The 8,295-nt window shown below is 40.7% G+C and overlaps 1 long non-coding RNA gene across 1 annotated transcript in view; it reads left to right on the top strand.

Annotated features, from left to right (window-relative positions):
* The window catches only part of LOC126510721 (uncharacterized), a 17,439-nt gene extending 12,083 nt beyond the window's left edge, over positions 1 to 5,356 (top strand). Inside the window, exons 3-5 of the long non-coding RNA XR_007594471.1 lie at positions 3,983 to 4,160; positions 4,738 to 4,856; positions 5,327 to 5,356. This is a non-coding gene — a long non-coding RNA (uncharacterized lncRNA). The remainder of the gene's footprint in view (positions 1 to 3,982; positions 4,161 to 4,737; positions 4,857 to 5,326) is intronic.
* The last annotated feature ends 2,939 nt before the right edge of the window (positions 5,357 to 8,295 follow it).

Here is an 8,295-nt window from a genome sequence, read left to right as displayed (position 1 = left end):
CCTTCCTTCCTTCCTTCCTTCCTTCCTTCCTTCCTTCCTTCCTTCCTTCCTTCCATTTTTTCTTTCTTTCCTTCCTTCCTTCCTTCCTTCCTTCCTTCCTTCCTTCCTTCCTTCCTTCCTTCCTTCCTTCCTTTCTTTCCTTCTTTCCTTTTCACTTCTCCTCTTCTTTCTCTTCCTCCTCGTTTCCTTCCTGCTCTTCTTTTTATTGGGCACTTCTGCCTCTAGTGTGAGGCAGTGTGACAGGTATTTGTCACCTACCTGACCTTGTGGCGCTATCATGGCAGTTGTAATGTCTACTTTTGTGAGCTGTGACTGCATTTACTTATTCCTGTTTCATTATGTATTGTTCCATATCTTGTTGGGGTTTTTTTTTTTCGTATCTTATGAAGAATGAGGCATTATGTCTTGAGGATTTTGGAATTTTGGATTAATTATCTAGACTTGATTCTCTGGAAAGTTCTTCAAAACCTAGTGGATTTGTGGAGGAATTCCTGTGTGAGTTGAAAGGATGGAGTTAAGTATCTGAAATGGTGTATCCAGCCTTTAGTTGACACTTGAGGCATTAAGTTCTTCTGAGCTTAGGGTCCACATGTAATCTACAAGATCAGTCCTGATTAGGATTGAGGAAAAAGAATCTTAGGGTGTAAAGATATAAGTAGGGCTAGGAAATAGCTCAAGCCTAGCTAAGCTTATATGGCCCAGAATTTGCTTCATAGTACTGTAAATAGGGAAAGAAATGTGTAATAGTTTCACTATGAGCTAGGTGTACTATTCAAATTAACTCAAAAAATTCAAAGAAAGGCCCATGCTCATTGAACCGCAACTCCCAACCCCCTCAGAGGTCCTGTCTGGAGGTACACTTCCCAGCTGCACAGTCTCAGACATATCTGTTCTTCTGTCCCCCGACTACTCTAAAGCTCAATTTTCTCGTGTGGAATCCAAGTGACCTCTTACAGTGTTGTGACTTTTATAGGAGAAAATATAAAAGAACAAACAGAATGGATGGATTCATAACGGATGCCCAGTGGAAGTCACAGCCATCCTCCTCCTTGCTGCTGTGGCTGCATCTATCTTGATAATCTGTCTGCCATGGCTTTTGCGCTGCCGTTCCCTGTCCTCTAAACACTCTCAGCCATTGGTTGTGTCTTGCTTCAAACACAATGTATTTTTATAGAATCAAATATTTTACCTTCTGACTTCTTAATGCTGTGATCCAGCAGACTTAACAGTTCACCAAAGATGACATCTCTTTAGGCCAGCTTCCAGTTCATTTCTCTTTCTGGACAGTTTATGATATGATATGATATGATATGATATGATATGATATGATATGATATGATATGATGTGTTCCTTATAGGCCAGACTTACTGCGGATTGGTCCATTTCTTCGGTTCTAGTCCTATTGGTTTGCTTGTGCCTTTCTCTCCTTACTGACTTGCTTGTTACAGCATGTCTGGAAAGCAATGATCTGTCTCGACACAGTATCATTGTTCTTTTTCTAACAATAGCAAAGATGACTGCTGGCTGAATACCTCTTTAGTGCTGGGCACACAAGTCTACCAGGGTCCTCAGCCTCAAGGGAGAATGTTATTTTCTTCTATGGAGCATCATGGTGTGGCTCATAGACATCAAGTAACATGCACAGGCTCACTTCCGTGGAAAGTGGCAGAACAAAAGTTGAAGCTTCATCGCCAAGCACTGCGCTATAGTGTATAATGTAGGAATGGCTGGCAAACTGTTTAATCTTTTATATCTGTCTGATCTTATACTAGATACTGGCTTAGTCAAGACTCAGAACTTTACTTTAGGAAGCAGCATATTATATATTAAAACAACCGGTTCATTCCATGGTTCACACCTAAGGATCTGCCAGATTATATGCCTTAGCCAAATGGGAATATTTATTTTAACTTGGCTTATCCTCTACCCCCACTGGGATTTACTCAAATGCCAATTAAGTAGGGTCAAGTGCCCCATGTCTCACAGAAGTCAATATCATCTCTGTGTTTCATTCAGAACCCAATATTAAATCGGTGCTAAGATTTTTCTCTTCATACTCAGCCTAGTACTGTACTCTCAGCAGAAGGGCGTCTTTTTGTAATAGAGGCTAATTAGTACAAAGACCCACAACCAGCCAAGGGGCAGAGAGTAAGAGACTATTCAGTGGTCAACTCGATTGAGAGGTCTGTATCATAGCCTTTCCACCCCAAGGCTAAGGCATCACAGCAGGAGGGATGGGAGCAGAAAAATTATAAGAGTCAGAGCTAGTGAATGTCTGTAGTGAAACAGTATTTGCTGGGCACAGCAAGGCTGTTGTACACATGAACTCACAGTGGCTGGGACTGTAGGTGTACGACTCACACAAGAGCAAGCCAGCAAAAATCTCAGTATGGATTGGGGAGAAGTCTCATGAAATTCCCTTCTAGGTGAGATGCTAATGTCAAGTAATGGCTGTCGGAGGAAGGAGACTGTTGTCCATGGATGCAGTCGAGAGGTCACCCATGCTCCAATAGATGCTCCTGCACTCATGCACATACAGGCAGAGCTAAATGGGTCTTAAAAGAACACATGAAGTTTCGAGGGAAACGTGGTGGTGGTGTAGGAGAGGATTTGGAAGGGAAGAAATGGGGAGGGCATTTGATCACAGCATGTTTATATGCATATGTGAAATCCACAAACAATAAAAACGAGTCACATACCATTATCAATATTTATTTGGATCAGTTCATAGATTTATACAAGCAACCTTCTGAGGTAAAATTTATTACCTTTATGCCTTAGAATCTGAAGTTTAAATAAAGAGACTTAGGGAGGTTATGTAAGTTGCCCAAGGTAATGCAAAACCAAAGCATTAAGCCATGTTTTGTTTTTTTCTTTTTGACCGAATTGCACATGCTAGGAAAAAAATCCTACCCCTAAACTACATTATTAGTCTTTGAGCCAAAACAATTGGATCCAAGTGTCTTTTGGACTCAGAGCTTTTGGGCATTCATGGTGTCTCTTGTATCAGTCAGTGAATTTCTATATATAGTATGACTTACGACTAATACATTTTCTGCAGAGTAATTCCAGATTCTGTCTAAACATAGAAAAATTCATGTTGAAAATGAGGTCAAGGCCTTTTTGATAAGTGGGCTACTTTAAAAAATCATACTTAAGTGACTTCCCAAGGATTGGTATGATTGGACGGATCAAAGCACCTCCCCAACTTTATCAGCACCATATGGGTCATCTACATTTTTTTGTACTCTCAAAACGGGTTGGAGAGAGACGTGACACTGGATTCTGTTTCTGTGTGCTTTGCCTCCAAACACTGCCCCCCACCTCTCTCTCTGTGTATGGTGTGTATGTGTATGCACACGTTTATATGTGTGTACATAGGTGTGTGCAGGTATGCATGCACATGTGTGTGTGTGTGTGTGTGTGTGTGTGTGTGTGTGTGTGCATATGAAGTACAGAGGTCTAAGCTGGTTATCTCCCTAACCGCTCTTGAATAAGCTAGGAAATAGCAATGGAAGTAGGGTCCCCGGCTGAACCAGAGCTCACTGACTTAGTTAAGCGGGTCAGCCAGGGAGGTCTAGGGATCTGTTCTTGCTTCCTCAGCCCTGGGATTACAGATGTGGGCTTCCAGACCAGCTTTTGAATGGGTACTGGGGAGTCCAAATTCAGGTGCTCTTGGCTGTGTAGCAAGGCTCTAAACAGAACCCTCTCCCCAGTCCCTTCCTATAAGCTGCGGAGGCCTATTTACTTTGGCACTGATTATAACATGAGCAGTTGGTAGCCCAGGGAGAAAAGATGTTTCAATACCAATGCTGATTTTCTTTAGTTTTAGATAAGTACAGACATCTGCTATCTTTTCTTGGTAACACTGGCAAGCATGGGATGCACTAGTAAGAAACACGCCGGTCATTACGAAGCCTGGCTGGTTAAGTTGATGTGCTAAAGGAAATCACATTCTTTTTCATATGATGAATCATGCAGGTGAAACTGAGTGGCGCCATCTGGGCCAACAGCTATAGCAATCGTACTTAATCTCCATCAGTGACAGATGGCTAAGATAACGCTGACCCAGATGACGGCTCAGGCTGCACTGCCTCGGAATTCTGGTTTGAGGCAACAGACATGCAGATACGACGATGGCTTTTCCAAACGTAACAGGGTAAGACTATCATCACTTTAATAATCCTCAATAAACAGTTGCTTGCTAACCTTCAGGAGAACACAGCTTCTACCAGTGTTTAAAATATTTGGGCTATCCTATATTCAGGCAGAAGGACGTCTATCAGTAAGAGTTGGGTGCCTGACTTGTCTCAAGCATATACAAGTGAGAGTAAGGGAAACTTACCCAACTGGGAAAAGGCAGTCTTAATGTAAAGGTGTGTCTCTCCAGTCCAGCCCAGCCCTGGCCAGGGAGGTCCTTGTTCTTCGGGTGTGCCTGTTTATCCCTACCACACCTACTCCTGTTCTGGCTCCACACCAAAGAACACAAGTACTCCCCTTTTCTTTAGATGTCTGGGTGTTTTGGGATTGCTGGCAGCCCCTCACCTCCTTCCCTTCCCCTGTGTGTCCAGATAGGTGCACAGTCTCTTGTTTATTCAATTCCTGGCACATAGTAGGTGCTTAATGCCTACTTGTTTTTTTTTTTTCTTTTCTGGATTTGAATTTGACTTTTCTTTTTATCTGTGTGTCTTAGCTCCACTCTTTTAATTCATAACCTACATATTTTTGTCCTTCAGAAGTGTCTGTACAAAAACCCAACAAGCAGAACCATCTAGTGGAGAGAGCCTAGATCTTGGGGTCAGAAAGGCCTGAAGTCAAATTGCCACTTGACCACTAGCTGCCATTATAAACTCTAGTAAGTTACTCTTTGGACTTTGATTCATGCACATGTACCTTGTTATTAAAAATGTTTAAGTTGCTGTACTAAATAATAGGGTTCATTATGATACCTTTACACATGCAGACCATTGTGCTTTGATTACATTTTACATCTTTAAAATCGGTATTAAAGCGTCCTTATTAAAACATTGTTGCTAGGACGGAGAAAAAAATCAGGACACAGAGGATGTTACTGTGTTAGCTGCCTAATCACTGTTGGACGGTCACTCCTGTCACTCCACATTTCAGAACAGATCCTTCCTAACCATTTCTTTAATCGTATTCATTGTGGAATGGAGCATACGGTACCAAATTTAGCCTTTGAAAACATTTAAAACACAGATATGTGGGGTGGGGGGCATCAGGTAGATTCGTATAGCCCATTTCAAGTATGGCTTTTTTTTTTTTTTTTTTTTTTTTGGAACTGAATTTACCCATCAAATCCAGATTGAGCATGCACAAGTCCTACACTCCAGGTAAGATACAGTTCTCCATGTGTCTCTTTTGCAAGTTATACAAAGATGCATACTAAATTTTATGTTGTTTCTTAACTTCTCGTATAGTGGCTACTCTGAGACTTTTAAAAAAGAGCAGATGCTTAAAATGATGGCAACAGCCCGTTCCCTTCTCCTCTATTGTGTCTGTTTGGTCCACAAGATCTGAAAGTTTAAAATGCAGAACAACCACCAGTCAGTGTTTGTAAACCCTGAGCCCACTCGTTACTTCTTTTGAAATTTTACCCTATCTGGATGCTTTAAAAAGAAAACCTGTAAGTTAAAATACTGTCCTCTGTGTGCATGTTCTCCATATAGTTTCAGTATTCTACTGTTGGCCATGACAGACTAATACTTACCTCCTATGTCAAGTCTCAGCATCTCGGAGCAGCCTGGAATTGTCCAGACTCTCTGCTAGTCTGAACAGATAGCAACAATGTGCGGTGCCCACTCCGTAGCCAGTTCCTTCACATCCTTTGCCAAGTGATAACTCTTCAGTTACCAAGCCCTGTGGTCTTCATTAGTCCTTTCTAACCCCAAGTAAATCAGGATGTCACTAAGGCAATTTTGGCTATACTTTCCTTTTCTGGGGGGTAGGCAATCAACACTTGATTTAGTAGGAATGTGGAATGCAGCCTTGCTTAAGAAACGGGAGGGAAAAAATATGGGAAACTTTGGGTTAGTTTCTCTTGGTCTTGGAACAAAGCAAAACAGAATGATTCATAATTTCTTGAATCTGGTCAGTTTTGGTCGTCATTGCGTTAGAAACGATGTCATGGAAGATATCATAAGACCCTGTAGGGACAAACCTGACGGACCTGCTGACAGGGTATGGTATGTATGGCAAAAGAGAGGGTAAGAACCTAGGCCCTTTGTTAAGGTCACTGACCTGCTGCCCCAACAGCTAGGGCCACGGAGATGGTTCTTACTGTCTGAACTGTTCTTAGCTGCTTTCTGTTATGAGCATCTGAAAGCACACCGACCAATTAACATCAAGAACAGCTTGTACTGTTTATGCTTTCCTGGTCCTTTCTCTTCAGAGATGCTGCATAGAGATTCCTGCTGCTAGCTATAAATATTTGTCCTCAATAAATTGAATTTTCTCCCAAACATCAACTCATGAGCAAATTGTCCTTGCTTTCACCAAGTTTCTTTAATTTACTAACTACTTTGTGATTTTTATCCTGCCCTTGTATCATCTGTACTAAAAGTATTATCCTTCTTTTTTTATTTTACTAATATTAATGTTATCAAAATTTTGAAATGAATACTATCCCATAATAACAAAGAAGAAAAATGAACAAATCTCACAAACAAATTTACATTTTTATTTGATAGTTACATATCTTGATACTTAATAAGAGTAAAAAAAATCACTTATATTTGCACCAGATTTTAGCAATGTAATTGTAGTTTTGAAAATTTAGTTGTGTGTTTCTACGTGTGAATTTTAGCTCATACATAAAGTTTCAAATTTAAGATATGAAAATGTGATGAAACATTTAGTATTTTTTCTTTTTGAATCTATTTCAGTTAACATAATAACTTCTAGGTTCATCTATTGTCCTGCAAACGTCACTTTATTTTTATAAATTAAAAAGAGTTTACTGTCTTTGAGAACTGCAGACATTGTATTTTGATCATATTTACCCCCTTCACCTCCCAGATCTACTCCCCCACTCCAATACCTACCCAACTTCATAACCTCATTTTTAAAGAAACTCACGCAGTCCCAGTAGCGCTATCCATTTACTGTTAGGTGTGTGAGCATCCTCTGCAGCGTGCTAGACTTCCCAGGGCCACAGGCTTAAAGAAAGCTAACTCTGCCTCTCTTGGCAGCTGTTAGCTCCTATGCATTCAGTATCATTTCTATAGTTTGTTATCCCCTTTCATTTGTAAATTAGATACACTTATTTAAATAGGAACTTTCTGTTTTACTATAGATGGAAAGCCAGTATCATTTGTCTTTCAAGGAAGATTATCATCCAAAGAAATTACATGGACAAATTATTCCTCTCTTGTCAGAGAAAATTATCTGTGAAGACTGAGGCTGTTCTTACTATCGAAAAGAGTGTGACAGATGTGGTAAAATTATTTCACTACCAATTAGGCCTATTTGTTTTCCATAATCAGAAGAACTAAAAGAAACTGTCCAAGTGGAGTCCCTTACTGTTTAAATGTGTCTAACGTCATGTCAAAGTCATCTAAGGCCACCCGGTAGCCCACCAGTGAGCCTCTGCTGGGGCACTAACTGCCTTCCTGCAGACTCCTCTGCAGAGCCCCTTGTCCCAAGCCGTACCTGCTAGAGTGAAGTTCAAAGGGACCCCCCACCCCAGGAGAAGAGACAGCTAGCAAGCAACCCTTCATTGCTCAGATTATGGAAGGTCATGGAAGCAGTTTATACATATATGTACTTTACACATAGCCATATTATACATATACACCATGTATGCAAGGGAAAAAACAGCCATTTCTGATTCTCTGCATTTCAGTAGTGATGAAGTCTGTGGACTCATATGACCCAGTGAGAATTTCTGATAAACTATAGCTTTTTTTGCTCAGGCAAAAAAAAAAAAAAAAAAGCATGACTGCATTCACATACCTATGATCACACATACACCGCTATAGAGATATGATCATACATGTGCACACACGGAGCTTTCACAGCTCAGAAGTTTAGAGCTCTAGATAGCAGTCTGTAAATTTTACATGTACAGTTTGATTCAGTTCACCGAAAACTGTGGTTGGATGTAAAACATGGGTTTTGAGCGCATCTGCCAATGACTAAGAGTGGTGTGTTAATTTAAATGTGCTAAATTGGAGCACCCCTTTCCCCTCCACGGCTGCTTTGAATCGATGTAAGTTTCCCTGGTACTGCCTTCCGAGAGGCTCCAAGAATGAGGTCAAACTCTATAAAAGGAA

The sequence above is a fragment of the Alexandromys fortis genome, unplaced genomic scaffold (assembly GCF_014885135.2).
Source record: "Alexandromys fortis isolate MF-2015 unplaced genomic scaffold, M_Fortis_MF-2015_v1.1 scaffold_64, whole genome shotgun sequence".
NCBI lineage: Eukaryota > Metazoa > Chordata > Mammalia > Rodentia > Cricetidae > Alexandromys > Alexandromys fortis.
Note: the sequence above shows the minus strand (reverse complement) of the source record. Positions and strands in the feature narration are given on the sequence as shown.